At 44.9% G+C, this 20864-nt stretch overlaps 1 protein-coding gene across 1 annotated transcript in view; it reads left to right on the plus strand.

The window, feature by feature from the left end:
* The first annotated feature begins 20192 nt into the window (after positions 1-20192).
* LPAR3 (lysophosphatidic acid receptor 3) overlaps positions 20193-20864 on the plus strand; it is a 34704-nt gene continuing 34032 nt past the window's right edge. The window contains exon 1 of the mRNA XM_014053050.2: positions 20193-20318. The gene's annotated coding sequence lies outside the window, so the exon portion shown is untranslated. The remainder of the gene's footprint in view (positions 20319-20864) is intronic.

A 20864-nucleotide genomic window follows, 5' to 3' on the forward strand; every position in this document is an offset into this window, starting at 1 on the left:
GCCAGATTAAAAACTCACCTTTTCCTGGGAAATTGGAGAAAGTCGTTCAGACACTTGACCTCCAGATAGCGGAATAAGTTTGGTCTTCCAGGTGCCCAAAAGAACAACATTCATCTTCGTGTCATCTAACTCATCTTTTCTTGGGGAACAGGCCCAGGTCACTCATACACCTGTGAATCATCTTGGAAAAAGAGAACTTACCTTTTTCCGGTGCTCTGGATAACATCATTCAGCCTCCTCTCATTTCTACTGCGGGAATAAAACTCACCTTTTCCTGGGAAATTGGAGAAAGTCATTCAGACACTTGACATCCAGATAGCGGAATAAGTTTGGTCTTCCAGGTGCCCAAAAGAACAACATTCAGCTTCGTGTCATCTAACTCATCTTTTCTTGGGGAACAAGCCCAGGTCACTCATACACCTGTGAATCATCTTGGAAAAAGAGAACTTACCTTTTTCCGGTGCTCTGGATAACATCATTCAGCCTCCTCTCATTTCTACTGCGGGAATAAAACTCACCTTTTCCTGGGAAATTGGAGAAAGTCATTCAGACACTTGACCTCCAGATAGCGGAATAAGTTTGGTCTTCCAGGTGCCCAAAAGAACAACATTCATCTTCGTGTCATCTAACTCATCTTTTCTTGGGGAACAGGCCCAGGTCACTCATACACCTGTGAACCATCTTGGAAAAAGAGAACTTACCTTTTTCTGGTGCTCTGGATAACATCATTCAGCCTCCTCTCATCTCTACTACAGGACTAAAACTCACCTTTTCCTGGTGAACAGCCAAGGTTTTTCAGACACCTGTGATCCATATTGAATGAGTGGAACTTATCTTTTCTTGGTGTTCCAGACAACATCATTCAGCTTTCCGTGCTCCGTATTGCAGGAGTAAAGCTCTCCATTTCTGGTTATCAGCCCAAAGCCACTCCGTCATTGTTATGGGTTTTGCAGAAATACAGGTCAAATGCCTTTTTCAGGAATCAAAATTGACATTGCTAGGTTATTGACCCAACATCACTAAGCCAACTATTGTGCTTATTTTAGGAGGAGGACTTATCTTTTCCTGGTGCTCTAGACAAAATCACTCAGCTGAACTGTTGTCAGTAAGAGAGCCGAGGTGGCGCAGTGGTTAAATGCAGCACTGCAGGCTACTGCTAGATCAGCAATTCAGCGGTTCAAATCTCACCGGCTCAGGGTTGACTCAGCCTTCCATCCTTCCGAGGTGGGTAAAATGAGGACCCAGATTGTTGGGGGCAATATGCTGACTTTCTGTAAACCGCTTAGAGAGGGCTGAAAGCCCTATGAAGCGGTATATAAGTCTACTGCTATTGCTATTGCTATAGTGCTGTGGGAATAACACTCATCTTTGCCTGGTGATCAGCCCAAAGTCATTCAGCCACTGTCGTGGGTATTACAGAAGTAGAACTCTCCATGTCTATGGAGGAATAAAAGTTATCGTCTCTTTGCTATTTGTCCAATGTCAGTAGGCGCACTGGTAATTTTTCCAAGTCACCTTGCTTCTTGTCGTGGGAATTGCAGTAGGAGAACTCATAATTCCTATTGCAGGAATAATCAATCAATCAATATAGAGCTGAAAGGGATCTTGGAGGTCTTCTAGTCTATCCCCCTGTTCAAACAGGAAACTCTATATCATTTCAGATAGGCGGTTTTCCATTTTTTTCTTAAAAATCTCCAGTGATGAAGCATTTATCATTTATGACTGCAGTTCTGCAGTTTGGCTGTTCAAATCTCACCGGCTCAAGGTTGACTCAGCCTTCCATCCTTCCGAGGTGGGTAAAATGAGGACCCGGATTGTTGTTGGGGGCAATATGCTGATTCTGTAAACTGCTTAGAGAGGGCTGAAAGCCCTATGAAGCGGTATATAAGTCTAACTGCTATTGCTATTGCTAGTTACAACTTCTGACGGCAAGCTCTTCCATTGGTTAATTGTCCTTAGTGTTAGGCAGTTTCTAGTTAATTCCAGGTTGCTTCCCTTCTTCATTAGTTTCCATCTATTGTTTCCCGTCTCACCTTGTGGTACTTTGGATAATAAGTTGACTCCCTCTTCTTTATGTAAGCCCCTCAAATCCTGAACTACTGCTATCATATCACCCCTAGTTCTTCTTTTCTGTAGACTAGCCATATCCAATTCTTGCAACTGTTCTTCATGTTTTCATCTTCAGGCCCTTAATAATCTCAGTTGTTGTTCTTTGCACATCTTTTTTGTAATGTGGCAACCAACACTAGTGTGCTCTTACTAAGGATTTTGAAGGAGTACTAATACTTGAAATGATTTTGAATCTGTGCCTCTGTTTGTACAACCAACCATTGATTTAGCTTTTTTGGCTGCTGCCGCATACTGCTGTTTCATGTTTAAGTGATCGTCCACTAGGACCTCAAGGTTTCTCTCACTGTTACGTTAAGGTTTCTGTTCTGACCCGCCTTCTCCATCAGGAACGAAAGCCAAAACAGACGTACAAAAGAATGTTTTAATCAGTCCAGACTCTTGTTGGCTGCAAGCCCAAAATAAACAGAGATAATCACTCTGGCAAAAAGTCCTACACACCGACACAGCACTGCAAACACGCTTCTCACAGCAAACCACTTCTCCAAGTTGGTTTCCCTTAATTCGTGAACGTGAACGTTGACACCTGCAAACAGGGCGTGGCACAAACAGTCTCTTTTATAATCAGGAGAGGATCTTAATCACCATCAGCTAAGCGCAGTCATCTCCTACAATTACGCAGTTGTTCCTTCTGTCGAGTAGCCCTTCGACGGGGTGCATCCTGAAACAACTCACAAGTGTTTTCCTGAACACTCCCTCTGATCCAATGCTCTGCCGCCACCTGGTGGCCAACCAGTCTCTCATCGCCCTGCTCAGAGTCGACACCCTGTCCTCCACCTCCTCCAGGGCCGACTCATAAGACCCCTCGCTGTCGGAGTCGGGCGGCAGCTCCAACGACTCCTGCAGGGCCACAACAGGTTTCACTTCATCTGTACTTGTACCTTTGGTTTTCCTACCTAGGTGTAAAACCTTGCTTTTCTCCCAATTAAATTTCATGTTGTTAGCTAGGGTCCATTGTTCAAGTCTGTCAAGACCTTTTTGGATCCTGATCTTGTCTTCCGGGCTATTCTTGCCAGTTTAGTGTCATCTGCAAAATTGATGAGTTTCCCTTCTATTCCCTCATCTAAGTCATTTATGCAGTTATTGAAGAGTACCGTACTGGTCTAAGATGGATTCTTGTGGTATCCAACTGCTTACTTCCCTCTGGGTAGATGTAAGAACTACTGGTTGAATATGGTTTGTCAGCCAGTTACAGATACATCTGATGGTGATACTGTCTATCCCACATTTTTCTGGTTTTGCAAGAGATATGTTGTGGTCTACTTTGTCAAATGCCTTGCTGAAGTCTAAGTATACTATGCCCACAGCATTTCTCTGGTCTACTAATCTAGTTACTCTGTCAAAGAATGAAATAAGATTGGTTTGACATGGTCTGTTTTTAACAAACCATTGCTGGCTACTAGCTATAACTTTGTTTCTAGATATTCATAGATCTGGGGTCCGTCCGTCCCCCTGCCCAGTATCTTCCCAAGTATTGATGTTAGGTTGATTGGTCTGTAGTTTTCTGGGTCTATTTTTGTTTCCTATTTTGAAGATGGGAACCACATCAGCTCTTTTCCAATCCTCTGGTAGTCCTCTGCTTTTCAGAATTTTTTAAAGATATGGTACAACAGTTCTGAGATAACATCTGCCAGTTCCTTCAGAACTCTGTGATGTAATCTATCAGGCCCAGTGATTCATATTCATCAAAATCAGACAAGTGTTATCTTACCATTTTCTTGTTTATTTTAATTTTTAGTTCTAGACTTTCCTTTAAAGTTATGTTTTTCCTAAGTTGGGCTTTCTTTTTGCACGAAAACTGATGCAAAAAATGAGTTAAGCAGCTCTGCTTTCCCTATACTGCCTGTTACTTCTTTGCCATGTTCTCTCTTTAGTGGACGAACTGTTTTCTTGAGTTTTTTCTTGTTATTTATATGTTGAAAGGTTTGTTTTAATTATCTTTGACTTTTGTTGCAAGTCTTTGTTCATTTTGAGATTTTGCTTTCCTGACTTAATCTTTGCAGATTCAGGCTATCTGCTGATATTCTGCCTTAGTTATGCGTCCCTCTTTCCATTTGTTGTACTTATTCTTTTTGTCTTTCAGAGATACATTGCTGGTTTCTTCCTGAATTGCTTGTTTTCCCTTTTCAGTGGTATTGTGTTGGACTGGGATTTTATGATAATATTTTTCAGAGTTTCCCATGCTGCTTGAGTTGTTTTTCCTTTAGGATTTTTATTCATTGATTTTTTCTTAGGCTACCTCTGAGATTGTTAAAATCAGCTCTTTTAAAGTTAAGTCACTGGTTGGATTATATTATATTGCTTGTGTTTGCATTATATTGAATTCCAATATGATGCCATCAATCTCACTCAAGATTCTGGCAACTTCAACTCCCTCTATCACTTCTTCTCTATTAATAAGAATTAGTTCTAGTCTAATTTTTCCTCTAGTTCTGTCCTCTACCTTTTGGGTGACAAAGTTGTCAGCTACATTGGTTAGGAATTTGTTCAATCTCCCATTTGCTATAGAATTTGTCCACCAGTTGATATCAGGGTAGTTAAAGTCTCTCATTACTACTGTGGTATTTTCCTACATATATTTGTTAATTAGCAAAGTGTTCATCTATTTCTTCTGCTTGGTTGGGTAGCCTGTACTATATGCATATAGCAATGCCATTTTTCCCTTTTATATTGACCCATATGGATTCTAGGTGGTTTTCATACTTCTATAGAGATGTAGTGATCTTTTATATATAATGCGATTCCAGCTCCTCTTTTGTTGGGTCTATTTCTTTTGAATAGTTTGTTTCATCCCATCAAGTTTCATTAATGGTAACTATATCATATCTGCCTTCATGTACTAATACTTCAAGTTCACCCTGTTTGCTCCCTAAACTTTGAGCATTAGTTTATAGGCAATTTGAAAGTGATTCACCCACCTGTAGCATGTATTGCAAAATTCGAGCTCACTGCTTTCTGCTTATTGGCTGAAACTCACGAAGCTGGCTCTCTTGTATAAGGTTTGTCTTGAACTCGCCCTCTACTTCCGATTGGTTCAGTCACTCAGCTGATTGTCATTTAGCAATAGCAATAGGAGTTCGACTTATATACCGCTTCATAAGGCTTTCAGCCCTCTCTAAGCGGTTTACAGAGTCAGCATATCGCCCCCATAGTCTGGGTCCTCATTTCACCCACCTCGGAAGGATGGAAGGCTGTGTCAACCTTGAGCCGGTGAGATTTGAACCGCTGAACTGCAGATAACAGTCAGCTGAAGTGGCCTGCAGTACTGCACCCTAACCACTGCGCCACCTCGGCTCTTTGTTTTTCAAGACTAGAACTTACTACACCTATTGCGGGGCGGGAACTCACTGTCTCCTGGTGATTAGCCCAAAGTCCCCAATAGCTGGTTCTTCTGCCTATTACAGGACTTAAGAGTTACCCTGTCTCCTGGTTTCTAATCCACTATCTTGATCTCTAAACAAAATTGGTTTTCATTTAGGGAGATTGTGTGAGCCAACGCCTCTGAACTGGCTAAGCACTTGAGCCAAAGTGCCACCTTCTGGCAACTTCCCTGAAGATGGAGTGACTGTTACTTAGACAAGTGACCTGTGTGGAGTCATCTTTGCTCTGATGTCACAATGGAGGTAGGGGAGGGGGCAGAGGAGGCTGTAACTGTCAGGGATGACCAAGTGATCTGACCATCAAAGCCAGCTCTCTGCTGCCAGAAGCTGCCATCATGGCTGCCCAAAGCCTCCGTGGTCCTATCTTCTGCCTATTACTTGAATAAAAATTCTTTTTTTAAAACGCTAAGTACGGCATTATACAAATTGGGGTTAAAATGCAATCTGCAAATAAAGTACAAACTTACAAAGGGCGGTGATCATATCTTCCTGGAAAAAATAAAAAGACAAACCTAAAAGGGGGCCAAAACTAAAAGATGTTCATAAGGATAGAAATAAATATTCTGTTTGTAACTTTGCTTTACAAAGGAAAACTCGAGCAAAACCAAGGAAATCAATAATTAAATTATATCTAAAGGGCAACTTTCTCAAATAAAGGCTAGGGTCATTGTACTTATAAATAATACCCCCCCCCCTTATTTATATCCAGAAGCAGAGTGTCCCTAGAATTTGTGTTACACGATCACGGTGTGTGTGTGTGTGTGTGTGTGTGTGTGCGTGCGCGCGCACACACACACACACACACACACGTAGCCATGTGACCGGGTGGAAGCGGCTTGATGGTCATGTGTCTGGGAGGGCATGGCCAATTTAGCCATCCATTTTAATTTAGCAGTCCATTAAACCAGTGGTCCCCAACCTTTTTATCGCTGCGGACCAGTCAGCCTTTGATAATTTTACCGTGGCCCGCTGAGCGCGCGCAGGGGTGAGGGGGCGTTGTTCGCGACGACACATTGATTGCGTACCTGCGCAGGGCTCTCTTCCCTGGAGCCTTTGCGCACGGCCCAGGAGCTTTTGCGCACGGCCCAGGAGCCTTTGCGCTGCAGCGATCATGGCCCCCGGCCGCTGCAGCGATCATGGCCCCCAGCCGCTGCGCGGCCCGGTGCCAGGTACTCCACGGACCGGCACCGGTCCACGGACCGGGGGTTGGGGACCACTGCATTAAACAATGCACAGCAGCCCCCCCCCCTTTCTATTCTTTTTCAATACTGCATGAAGTTTTTGCTCTCTCTATATATATATTTTACTAAGGGAAAAAGGTTGGCAATGCCTGGGGATTTCTCCTCTGTGTTAGAGGCACTAAGATAACCAAGATGATATAAGGTCTCCTGCTGCAGCAGGGGGTTGGACTACATGACCTCTGAGGTCCCTTCCAACCCTGAATTGCTGTGCTGTTTCAAAGCATCCTCTGAAGCTTGGCATCTAGTGCCAAGTTTGTGGTCCTTGTTTCCTCTCCTTTTTCTCTCCCTCCCTCCATCCATATGTCATTTACTTTCCCTTCCCTTTTTCCTCTCTTCCCTCCCTCCCTCTCTCCTTTCTTCCTCTTCCTTCCTTCCTCCCTTCCTGTGAAGAACCCCAGATGGTCTTTGGTAGGAGGAAGAAAAGGCAAGACATTTTGAAACTGAGAACATGCCCATTGATCATCAGGAATTCTTAGGGCTCCACTATTGATTAGCTTAGCCCGAGACTAAGGACAGCAGCTAGTAGAGGTTTGAATTCTGACAGTTGGAAGTTCACAAGTCTTAAAGTTCCCAAGTTTGAAGACCTCTCTGCTCCATGCACTTGGGGAGCCCCAAATGGTGAGGATTTATTTCATTTTTTTCTCTCTTGAAGCCCCCTTCCTGCTTTTGTTCCCAGAGGGCTGCCGGGAGGCTTGCTAGGTTCCCCCCCCCCCCAAATGCTCTATTTTGGGCCTACTGAGGCCTCCCTGAAGCCTCCTGGGAGCCAAAATGGGTGTGCCCCCCCCATCCCACCCCACGATCTATTTTGGGTCTGCCTGAATCCTGCTGTGAGCCAAAATGGGTATGGGGGGGTCTTCCTGCCCCCACACCCTATTTTGGGCCTAGCGGGCCTGCCTGAAGCCTGCTGGGAACCAAAATATGGCTCATGGGGGTCCTGGAAGGGGCAGGGGAAGGGAAGGTTGCAAGCCCGGTGGGGATGGGGCAGTGGTGGGATTCAAATAATTTAACAACCGGTTCTCTGCCCTAATGACCAGCTGGGTAGGTGGGGCTTGGTGGTCATGTGACTGGGTGGGCGTGGCCAACTCAAGGTGACTCACGTCAATGGGCGCTTCGCCTTAGCTGTTACAATGTAATAAGGGTTAACCGGAGAGGCAGTTTCTGTAAGCACGGCAATAAAGATTAGGCTAGAAACAACACCAGAATGTTTCCTTCCTGCCTTCCTTTCAGGATTAGCCTTGTAAAGTGGGAAAAAACAAAAGGAGATTTCTTCCAACAATCAATTCTCTGAACTACTTAGAAAATTAACAACCAGTTCTCCCGAATAGGTGGAAACTGGCTGAATCCCACCACTGGGATGGGGGTGTGTGTGCAGCAAGCTCGGGGGGGGGGGGGGGCGGCTAGCAAGACTTACCTGTACGCAGGAGGAGGCAGCTCAGTTGGGGCGCAGGGTAGGCACCAAGTGGCAGCTTAGGTAGGGAAGCAATAGCAATAGCAGTAGACTTATATACCGCTTCATAGGCCTTTCAGGCCTCTCTAAGCGGTTTACAGAGAGTCAGCATATTGCCCCCAACAATCTGGGTCCTCATTTTACCCACCTCGGAAGGATGGAAGGCTGAGTCAACCCTGAGCCGGTGAAGCCATCCAGGAGGTGAGGAGTGACTGAATGGGGCAGGTGGGCGTGGCATTTGCACTTAAAACGGTCTGCGCATGCGCACATTAAAAAGGGGGAAATTATATTTTTTCAATGAAGATTATTCTGCGCATGTGCAGAACAGAAAACCAAAATGGCCCTGCAGAGGATAGAACCAGTACTACGGTCACGTGTCCAACGGAGTTACTAGTATTCGGACGATCTGGACCGAATAGGTAGGAACCTACCTCTGAATAGAATCAAGATCCAAAAAAAAAAAGAGCATGTGATGAATGGCTCCAGAAATTGGGTATGGCTTGTCCAGAGAAAAGAAGGACTAGGGGAGACTTGGTAGCAGTGTTCCAATGTTTGAAAGGCTGTCACAAAGAAGCGGGAAAGCATTTCCAAAGCATCATAAGGCAAGAAACAATGGATGGAAACTAATCAAAGGGAGATCCAACATAGAACTAAGGGAAAACAATCCTAACTGAGAACAATCAACCGGGGGAATAGCTTGCCTTCAGAAGTTTTTGGTGCTCCATTACTGAAGGTTTTTAAGAACAGACTGGAATGGTATAAGGTCCCCTGTTTGAGCTTTGTATTTTTATATTTTATAATCTCCTGCTTGAGTTTTATATTTTGATATGAAACCTCTCACAGCTATAAATACAAACAGATCCACAATTATGAAGCCTGGCCATCCAAAGTAACACTCCGCACATCTAAGGAAGTAGCAATAAATCCTAATTTGCGGAAAGGTTTTAACACAATTCTACAACAGTTAGTGTAGCAGAGGTGGGATAGCTTACAGTAGCATAAAATCATATTTGATGAAGTGAAATGAAGCTTATAAAACGTTGGCTGTTTGTTAAAAATGTGTTATTGAGTTTGAAGAAGGAGCGGTTACATTTCCCCTTATTTTATAGCAGGAGGCAAATTCTGTTTGATGACAAAATGAAGATAAGGCTGAAAACTGACTGTTAATTTGGATGTGGAAGTTCTCACAAGAAGGCAATGACAATCCTCTTTTATATTAAAGTGGGATGTAAAGTGAGATTTGGACATTAAGTGTGAAACCTACTGGGTCAGGCTGGACAGCCTCTCAGGGACCCTTTACTTCTATATTAAAAGCCACATAGACAGAGTTGGAGCTTGCAAAAGAACAGGAAGCAAGTGCCTAACCACAAGATGTCCCTATGTCAAAACCTATGTCAAAAGTCCAAACCACAAAGTTCAATTAAAGTTCGTTAATGACACGTCGTCCATCCCTTTAACAAAAGGAGAAGTAAGACCCCATCTCCTTATAAGCCTTTCTCCTCAAGGTAACTTCTAAGAAATGGGTTAAGTGTTTCCGTGTTACGCTGCCTTTGAGAATGTATAAGAACGCGTGCTTCGATCATGAAGGTTGTTCAGAACTTGCAATGCTAAGCCATGGGCTAGCTTTCTGAACGTGGCTGCCAAATAAACTTTTCCTATATCCTGAGAAGTCTAAAGCCTGTCATTTTCTGCAACACCTAGAAATTAACCAGCATGATTATTAAATTAAGAAGCATCTAACCTAACCTGAGGCATAGTAACACTGTAATCTGTGCTTCTGATTGGGGGATTCTGGAGTTGAAGTCCTCACATCTTAAAGTGTCTGGGGCTGAGAAACGCCGTTTTATAGTAACCTTGGTTGAGTTCACTCAGCACACAAAACCTGGTTGCCGAATTTATCCATTTTCGATGGAACCAGAGATGGCTGAATTCCCCAAGCTCACAAAACACCAAACAACTGACTATGGTCCTGAATTGAATCAAATTGATTAAGACACACAAGGGATTTGTCTCCAGTGCAGAAGCGCTCAGCGTACATGGAAAGCAACAGAATAAAGATAATCATAATCATACCAATAAGAGGGGATTTGTTCAGAATATCCCACGTGTTTTTCTCCAAATTCATCGGTGGCTCTTTCACAACCAAGATGATGTCAATCCATACTACAAGACATTTCTTATACAATTAAACCTATACCTGAGTGCAGATAAAACCCACAAAAATACAGAGACCCAGATGAAATATGAAGTGGAAGAGACAGGACAGGGTCTTTGCTTCACCAAAACAAATTTGAGAGAGAAACTGGCTATGAGGAGGGCCAGAAATATCCAGAGACACAGTAGCGTTGAAAGTTTTGGGGTTCGGGTTGGTCTGCTTTTCTGTTTCACAAACAGCTTCTCCAAATCATTCAGGCAGGATTTTGGCAAAGGGTTTGTTTGATCCAGCTATATAGATCTTCTGTTTCTCTGATAGGGTTATCAGTCCTGAGAGATTGATAGTACTGTCAGAAGAAGCATACAGCAAATAATAAAATTTGTGGCTGAATAAATGACAAAAAAAAGTAAAGGCTTGAAACCCCCCTACACACCGACACACACACACACACACACACACACACACACACACACACACTCATGAGACAAGGGATGGTTTGTTTTCCTGCTGGCAGGAGAGAGAAAAAATGGTGGGGAAATTCCACCAGCCATGGTTTTGAAACTATCCAGCATTAAATTGTATTAAAAAAAACACACAAACCATAAATCTATATCCAACTTGAAAATCCCTGGCAAGCTGAAGCTCAGTCCAATGTTACAGATGTTCACTGAACACAATATCATCTTCTTTTAATAATCCCTTGTTGGGTGGAGTCTGGGCAATTGAATGAAGCTAGCAGAGTGGTTTAATGGCCAGATGCCTTTCCTGTCACCAATGCGGAGCTTCATTCAGCAGATATAGTGTGCCCAGAGAGAGAAATATCTGCCTCCACCTAGGATCAAACTCATAGCCTCCTGATTGTAAGGCAAGAGTTCCACCTCTAGGCCATTGCACCACTCCCTCACTGAACACAATGTACTTCTTTAAAAGGATGATAGTTGTTAATTGTAAGTCTTGAAATGACTTGTTGAAGTTTGGTCTCACAGACTGTTTATGGAGGAACATTAGCTAGTGTCGAATCCCAAGATTTTTGTTTGTTTGTTTTTCAATGTCAATAAGTATTTTGTGTCTGACCTTTGGAATTTTGTGCCAACTCAGTCATGAATAAGGTGACCAGATGTCCCACTTTCAGCGTGACAGGCACGCTTTTGTACAATTTGTCCCGTGCCCCGCACAGTTTTCAAAAAGTCCCGCTTTTATAGCTCGCTCGCTCCCCAGCCCATCAGCTGTCGCTCGCTCCCCCGCCCATCCACACGCTTTCAGTGGGGTGCATGCTGGGAGGAATCTCTCCTGTCCTCCCAGCACGCACACCACTGATTAAACTGCTCTCTTTCACCCGCAGCAGAGATCGGACGGGCGAGAGGAAGTGCTTTAGGCAGGGAGGTGCGTGCCAGGAGGAGAGGAGAGATTTCTCCCAGCACGTACCCCACTGATTAAAGCGCTTTCAATGGGGTGCGTGCTGGGAGGAATCTCTCCTCTCCTCCCAGCTCCCTTTCGCCCGCAGCAGAGATCGGGCGGGCGAGAGGAAGCGCTTTAGGCGGGGAGGCGCTTTAGGCAGGGAGGAGGAGAGGAGAGATTCCTCCCAGCACGCACCCCACTGATTAAAGCGCTTTCAGTGGGGTGCGTGCTGGGAGGAATCTCTCCTCTCCTCCCAGCTCCCTTTCGCCCGCAGCAGAGATTGGGCGGGTGAGAGGAAGCACTTTAATCAGTGGGATGCGTGCAGGGAGGAGAGGAGATATTCGTCCCTGCGCGCAGCCCACTGATTAAAATGCTTGCTTTCGCTCTCCCGAGCTCTGATGCCGGCGAAAGAAAAGTCCTTTCCTTCGCCTGCATCCCGCCCGAGCTCTGATGCGGGCATCAGTGGGGTGTGTGCAGGGAGGAGAGATTCCTTTCTGCACAAGCTCCCCCACCCTCTTCTTTAGAAGAGCCAGAAGCATTAAGGAAGGGGGCTCCCCTGAAGCCCTGCACCTGCTTACAGCAGCCCCAGATCGCCAGTGGCATCGGACTCCAGCTCCCATCCCAGCCCTCTGGACAGGGTGACGCTTGCAAAGAAGAGATGCGAGAGGCGCTGGGATTGGTTAGAATCGGATGAAGCTTGGCTTTGGAAAGGTTGCGGGGGGCGATAAGCGAAAGTGAAAGCCCCATAGAGTGACGCCACCAAGAAGAGTTTTGCAGTGTTCCACGGCCCTCCCCCCTTGGGAAAGGAGGGTTGGGATCACAGGCACCTGACTCTATTCACTTTGGGTGTGCATCATAATGTTGTAAGCCGCCCGGCGTTACCTGTGTGTGAGGTGGGCTGCCCTATGCATTTGCGTGTGTGCGTGAGAGAGAGAGAGAGTGAAAAAGAGAGGGAGAAATAATTCTGGGAGTTGAAGTCCACATACTTTCAAGTCTTCAAGGTGGAGAAACACTGAGATAGATCAGTGTTTCTCAACCTTGTCAACTTGAAGATGTCTGGACTTCAACTCCCAGAATTCCCCAGCCAGCATTCGCTGGCTGGGGAATTCTGGGAGTTGAAGTCCAGACATCTTCAAGTCTTCAAGGTTGAGAAACACTGAGATAGATGATAATTAGATGAGGGAGGGAGAGGGAGAGTGGGAGAGAAGGAGAGACGGAGAGGGATACCATAATTAGATAGACAAATAGGCAGGCAGATAGACAGACAGAAGAAGAGAGAGAGACAGAGAGATACCATAACAAGATAGACAGATAGGCAGGCAGATAGACGGATGGATAGAGAGAAAGAGAGATAGATAGATAGGCAGGCAGATAGATGGACAGAGAGAGAGAGAGGGAGAGAGGGAGAGGGAGACCATAACTAGATAGACAGATAGGCAGGCAGATAGACTGACAGAAGGAGAGAGAGAGACAGATACCATAACTAGATAGACAGATAAGCAGGCAGATAGACAGACAGATGGATGGATAGAGAAAGAGAGGATATGTATAATTAAGGATGATTGATTGATTGATTGATTGATTACATTTATATGCCGCCCTTTCCCCCGAAGGGGACTCAGGGCGGCTCACAATTCAATCAGGGAAGGAGGTACAGACAGGGGGATAAAGAGACGAGACATAACAATACAAAATTTAAAAACACACAACAACCATACCATACGAGAAGGGGGGCAAAAACTCTTTAGCCCCAGGCCTGTCGGAACAGCCAGGTTTTAAGGGCTTTGCGGAAGGCCTGGAGGGTGGTGAGGGTTCAAATCTCCACAGGGAGCTCTTTCCAGAGGGTCGGAGCAGCCACAGAGAAGGCTCTCCTCTGGGTAGTCACCAGTCGGCATTGGCCGGCGGATGGAATTCGGAGGAGGCCTAATCTGTGGGATCTGATCGGTCTATTGGAGGTAATTGGCAGCAGGCGGTCTCTCAAGTACCCAGGTCCAATACCATGAAGGGCTTTATAAGTGACGACTAGCGCCTTGAAGCGTATCCGAAGACCAATAGGCAGCCAGTGCAGCTCGTGGAGGATAGGTGTTACGTGGGTGAACCGAGGTGCACCCACAATCGCTCGCGCGGCTGCATTCTGGACAAGCTGAAGTCTCCGAATGCTCTTCAAGGTGACCAGACGTCCCTAGCGAAGCCGCGGGCTGGCACTAACCGCCGCGGCCTAGCTTCCTCCCCCCCCCCCCGGTCAATGGTGTCCCTCTTTACCAATCTGAAAATCTGGTCACCTTAGTAAAGATAGCATTCATGTTACCTTACTCATTGGGCCATGAAGCAACCTTGTTGTAGTATACTATATTGTTGTACTATACCTTAGTCATGGAACCATGAAGCAATTTTGTTGTACTTCCTAGTTTGGATTTAAAAAACACCTTAAAACATGGAAGTAGAAAACCAGTATCCTGGTCAGGGTTAACCTGTTACTTGTCTAATGAAGAAATGTACAATTGACATAGGCAAAAACTTCAGTGTCTTACACACAAGTAATTTACAAACTATAAAATAGTTCTAAATATTAGTTTGCCGGTTCGTTTGCTGATAATAAGTTAGTAAATTTAGGTCAAGATCTCAGATACTTGGCACAAAACTATGCTTCCAGAATGCAATATCTATTTGGATGGCTCCGACAGCCTTTGTTCCTAACCACAATAATGACAAAATGTGCATTGTGACATCACGATTGCAAGCTCTGCTCTTTAACACTTGTACCACCATATCACACAGGAGTACATGAAGAACAGGTTTGGCATCCATTCCTCTGCCTCATGGAGACGCCTACAGTTGGTTCTGGTTTAGTTCAACAGTTATTCCACTTTGCTCAAAGTGGATGTGAAGGCAGTAACCACATTTGCTTAATCATATACCTAGCTCAACCTCTTTAAGCAAAAGATGAGAGGACTTTGAGAAATCCCAGTGAAATGGGATTTTTATCTAAGGTTAATGTATGTATGCATGTACGTAGGCGTGCGCGTGCACACACACACGCACACACAAATATATATATGTGTGTGTGTGTGTGTGTGTGTGTGTGTGTGTGTATGTGTATGTGTATGTGTATGTATGTATGTATGTATGTATGTATGTATGTATATAAATATAACAAATGTAACAAAAAGGCAACAATAAAAAAAATATTGGGTTTCTGTCTGGATGGTCTCTTGTGACGAGCCGAAGACAGAGAGTGGAAGTGTGACCTTCCTCCCATATTTGGGCATACCAGGGGTTGTGACTTTAAATATATACCTCTCACCCTGGCTGGCTGATAAGGAGTCGAGCCTTGTAGCTCAATGGTTAACACATCTGCCTGAGAGGCAATAGAGCACAGGTTCGATTCCCAATATAGGGTATGGCTAGCTGATAAGAGCTAAATAGCTTGAAATAGATCTATACTAGTCTCCCTTTATTTATTTATCAGCATAAATATAACAAATATATATATGAACCAAGGTGGCGCAGTGGTTAAATGCAGCACTGCAGGCTACTGCTAGATCAGCAGGTCAGCGGTTCAAATCTCACCGGCTCAGGGTTGACTCAGCCTTCCATCCTTCCGAGGTGGGTAAAATGAGGACCCAGATTGTTGGGGCAATATGCTGACTCTCTGTAAACCGCTTAGAGAGGCCTGAAAGGCCTATGAAGCGGTATATAAGTCTACTGCTATTGCTATATATATATATATATATATATATATATATATATATATATATATATATATATATATATATATATATATATATATATATATATATATATATATATATATATATATATATAATGTAGTATTTGTGCTGATAAATAAATAAAGGGAGACTAGTATAGATCTATTTCAAGCTATTTAGCTCTCATCAGCTAGCCATATCCTTACTGGGATTCGAAATATATATATTTCTCCTGTAGCCTGCAGTCTTGTTTTTCAGTATGTATCTTCTACTCTGGTTGAGGACAAGACCTTGAATTGATGTACTGAACTATAGCATGTCTAAGTGTCTAACACCTGCCAAAGGACTAAAATATTTATTTTAAAACCCAGGATGTGAGTCTAGCAGGTCAACTATTTTACAAGCTTTTTTTCCCAATGGTCTCTTAATTAATTTTTGAAAAATGATGCCAGAGACTTTGCTCCTAAGTGTTGCTTATTGACAAGAGGAATACTTCAGCTTTACTGTGCAAGACCCAGAAATTAATCCTTTACTGTAAACCCTCTTTCTCTTTTTTATTTTACTGTTGATCTTAACAAGGAAAAAAAAATTGAGAGCCATTCTGAGCTTTATGTAACTTCCTGGTTGCTGATGAAAATAAAATTGATTGTGCTATGCTGCTAAGTGTGTTGTTGTCAGCTTTTTGGTTTTCGGGCCCTTGTGACCTCTAGGCTGGAATACTGCAACGTGCTCTACATGGGGCTGTCCTTGAAGAGCATCCGGCGACTTCAGCTAGTCCAGAATGCGGCCGCGCGAGTGATTGTGGGTGCACCTCGGTTCACCCACATAACACCTATCCTCCACGAGCTGCACTGGCTACCTGTTGATCTCCGGGTGCGCTTCAAGGTGCTACTTACCACCCATAAAGCCCTTCATGGTAGTGGATCTGCGTACTTGAGAGACCGCCTCCTGCCAATTACCTCCTTGTGACCTATTAGATCGCATAGATTAGGCCTCCTCCGAGTTCCATCCGCCAGTCAATGTCGACTGGCAACCACACGGAGGAGAGCCTTTTCAGTAGTAGCTCCGACCCTTTGGAACGATCTCCCCGTGGAGATTCGTACCCTCACCACCGTCCAGACCTTCCGCACAGCCCTCAAGTCCTGGCTATCCCGTCAGGCCTGGGGATAAAGATCGTAATCTGTCCCCACCCGAATGATGGATGAATGTTGTGTACTATTTTTACTTATGTATTGTTTTATGTTTACTGTTTTGTACCCCCCTCCCTATATTTTGTAAGCCGCCCTGAGTCCCCTCAGGGAAAAGGGCGGCCTATAAATAATAATAAAACTAAAAAACTAAACTAATTATGGTGGTAAAAAAAGAGAGAGAAGAAAAAAATCTACCCACACCAAGAAACGGATTGATAGATACTAAGAGCTGTTTCATAATGCAAGAAAATATCAATATGGCTCCTATTGTTCTGAGAATGAACATGCATTTCCCTTCATTGATTGAATATCTATAGGAGTCTTTCCCCAAAAGTGGAAGAGAAATTGAATTACCTAGAAAACAGAAGTGGCTCATTTGATTGCCAGGGGGGGGTGGGGAGGGAGGGAAAGAGGAAGGAAGGAAGGAAAGGGAAAGAATCAGATGAATGAGAAAAAGCAAAAATCAGAAAGCAAATAAAAATGAATAGGTGTATTTGCTGATTATGGGCTTTTCATTGCCTGCACCTCACCGTGATACTATACAAACATCTCCCAAAGGCAGAAAGGAAGGAAAAAGAATTTAAAAATTAAAATAATTTAAACAATTAAACAGTTGTTTGTGACTCGGCTTCCTTTATGGTTGCAATAAAGTTTCTACAAACATTTTTTGGCTCGAATTTTAACAGAATAAGGTATAAGACAGGTGCAAAACAGGAGTGTCAAATCCAAGGCCTGTGTGGCCCGCCCGAGCTCTGTTTTCACTGACAGAGGGTTGTAGGTGGCCATCGCAGCCAAAAATGGAGATTGGGAGGCCGTTTTTGCTGGCAGAGTGCTCAGGCACCACAGGGACCCCTCACACGAGGGACATCAAGCTGACAAAGCCCACCATGCCCCCCTGAGGTCAAACACCACCCTGATGCAGCCCTCAATGAAATCAAGTTTGACACCCCTGGTGCAAAAGAAACAGCCTAGAGACGATAGAGTCCCATAGCCAGACCCACTTAATTCTTTCTACAGTATTGTACTTTGCAAATGTTTTTCTAGGTAAGTGTTTCTCAACCTTGTCAACTTGAAGATGTCTGGACTTCAGCTCCCAGAATTCCCCAGCCAGCGAATGCTGGGAGTTGAAGTCCAGACATCTTCAAGTTCCGGCAGGGGAATTCTGGGAGTTGAAGTCCAGACATCTTCAAGTTCCGGCTGGGGAATTCTGGGAGTTGAAGTCCAGACATCTTCAAGTTCCGGCTGGGGAATTCTGGGAGTTGAAGTCCAGACATCTTCAAGTTCCGGCTGGGGAATTCTGGGAGTTGAAGTCCAGACATCTTCAAGTTCCGGCTGGGGAATTCTGGGAGTTGAAGTCCAGACATCTTCAAGTTCCGGCTGGGGAATTCTGGGAGTTGAAGTCCAGACATCTTCAAGTTCCGGCAGGGGAATTCTGGGAGTTGAAGTCCAGACATCTTCAAGTTCCGGCTGGGGAATTCTGGGAGTTGAAGTCCAGACATCTTCAAGTTCCGGCTGGGGAATTCTGGGAGTTGAAGTCCAGACATCTTCAAGTTCCGGCTGGGGAATTCTGGGAGTTGAAGTCCAGACATCTTCAAGTTGACAAGGTTGAGAAACACTGTTCTAGATGGTGGACAATACTCAGCAGTGGGAAGCAGATAAAGTCAGAGATATTGATTAATTGCTTTGTTTATCACTCGCTACATGTGCAGAATCAAGACAGAATTATTTGGTAATAAGTCAAAACAATTTCAATAAAGGCAGCCTACTGACCTATCAAACTGGGCAGCAGATCTGATGCGGTATGGGTTTTTGCCAATTTCAGGGATGAGTGGAGAGAAATAACTCAATAATGGGGAAAGGCCCATTGTCTAGGCACATATAGATAATCAAATGTATTGCCTTAAATTCTAAAGCAGATTATTCTAAACTCTTATTCAAAATAAAGAAAACAGAAAGTCATCATTTAAAAAAAATGATTTAAGGAATTAGGAATAAGAGTATATTTAGTTCAAAGACTTATTCTCATAACCCTTGAAATTATTGAGAGATAATTTTTAAGCACTCCAGCCTTCCCCAAATCTTGAGTTTTCAGATGTGTGGGGCAGTAGTAGGGTTCAATTTTTTTTACTACTGGTTCTGTGGATGTGGCTTGGTGGGCGTGGCATGGCTTTGTGGGAGTGGCAGGGGAAGGATACTGTAAAATCTCCATGCCCACCCCACTCCAGGAGAAAGATACTGTAAAATCTCCATTTCTTCCTGATCAGCTGGGACTCGGGAGGCAGAGAATAGATGAGGGTGAGTCAGATGTGGTATTTACCAGTTCTCCGAACTACTGAAAATTTCCACTGCCGGTTTTCCAGAACTGGTCAGAACCTGCTGAATACCCCCTCTGGTGTGGGGACTAGAATCTCCAATTTCACTGGGAATTTCATATTTCTAATACTTTTGGATGGCACCAATATGGAAAAGGATCAGTCTATTTGGAATTGATTGTTTAAGGGTCTTTTTAAATAATCATAATAATATAATTAGTTTTCTGATGGCTTATACTTATGTGTAGCCTTTCATATGGGGCAGAATTGTATCTCACAGCCTCCCTCCCTCGTATTGCTGGGACTGCGTGAGTGTGTGCATCAGGAACATGTGGAAGATTTCTTATCCCTTGTGCCAGATAGTCTACATTTTTATTCCCAGTATACAGTTGCTCTAGGTAGGACTACGGTAAATTGCCTGTTTAAACTTTTTTTCTTTTAAAGAAATTACTTCTGTTTGGTTTTACTAACTTATTATAAATGGAGAGAGAGGGGGGGAGGGGGAGAGAGGGAGAGAGGGAGAGGGAGAGGGAGAGAGGGGTATATAACAACTTCAGCATTACAATAACATGGACCCTAATTTCTGATCTTCAGGACCATAGGAACCTTCTGCTTAACTATCGCCCTCCATTTAACACGGTATTACCTATAATGGTTTATATCTGGAATGAGTGCGGTATTTACCAGATCTAATTTGTTCTGTTATTAGCCTGCCTTGCACCGACTGATTATGTGACGTTTTGGAGCTGATAATGAATTCCATACACCTCTATTGCAATGATTGCCCACCCAGCCCGGGAGTAGTCTTGTGTTCCGTGTTAATGCGAGGAAGTTCTCGAAAGGGACAAATAAGAGAGGTGCCAGGCTTACTAGGAGAAGGAGGGAGAGGCTACTATCTCTCTACAGCTGCTATCCTCGAGCTGTGTGTAACCCCGGAGGACAAGCGAGAGGGAACCCCGACGGCGAGTCCCTTTGAAAAGCAGCCAGCGCCGCCACCGGGTCCCGTTTCCCTGTCTTGCCTTGTCCCGCCCGGAACAGGAATAATTGCAACATTGAACCCGAGCCATCCGCCCCAACTTAAGCAGCGCGCTCACTCTAAAGGAAGGGAAGAAAGCCAGTCCTTTGTCCAGGGGAGGCGATCGGAAGGAGGCAAGAGGCGGGCAGGGGTTACCAAGGGAAGGCACCCCGGTTCCGCAAAGGTTAACACGCCCCGCCCCCGGCGCCGGTGGGGCCCGCCCCCGCCCCGCCGCTGATTTAGCTGGTGGCGTTGCCTTGGCCGCCGGCTTTGGGCTGCCTGTGGTCCGGGTTGGGGACGCATCGCCGGAGAGGAGCGGGTAGATGCCAGGCATCTGAGCGCGGTGAGTGAATGAGTGAGCGACTGGCTGGCTGGCTGGCGCCCTCTGAGTCTACTTGCCACCAACGCAGAAGGGGCTGGATGGGGACAACGTGCCGGGCACTGGGACATGCCTGAGCCGACTTTTCCTTTGCTAAACGCGGAGGGTGTGCGATTTTAGGTGTGCGCTTTACTGTTGGCTCCGATTTCCCCCTTCGAGCCTCTCTCATTCTGCCGGGAGGCGAATCCGCGCTGATTTCTAAACGTGAATTATCCACGGGCTGCGTTCGCACGACCCTCTGAACTTAAGAGGGTATGATTCTGATTTTACCCAGTTTCTGGGTCTAGCGCGAACACGCAGCCTTCCTAAATTGGAGGGCAAGACAAGAGGAATGTCGGGGCCTCCATCCTCACGTTCCCTGAGCGGGGATCAAAAGGGGATCGAGGAGCAGGTGCTGTTCCTGTGGTTGACTTCAAAGATGTAGCCCTGTTTTCCTGCTCTGCCTTCTTCTCTCTCCCTTCCTCCCTCGATGGCATGGCTGGGTAAATGGATATGTACCAGCCAGCGCCG

Source organism: Thamnophis sirtalis, unplaced genomic scaffold (assembly GCF_051295495.1).
Source record: "Thamnophis sirtalis isolate CommonGarterSnake01/CBP01778 unplaced genomic scaffold, rThaSir2_p1.2 scaffold_7, whole genome shotgun sequence".
Classification (NCBI taxonomy): domain Eukaryota; kingdom Metazoa; phylum Chordata; class Lepidosauria; order Squamata; family Natricidae; genus Thamnophis; species Thamnophis sirtalis.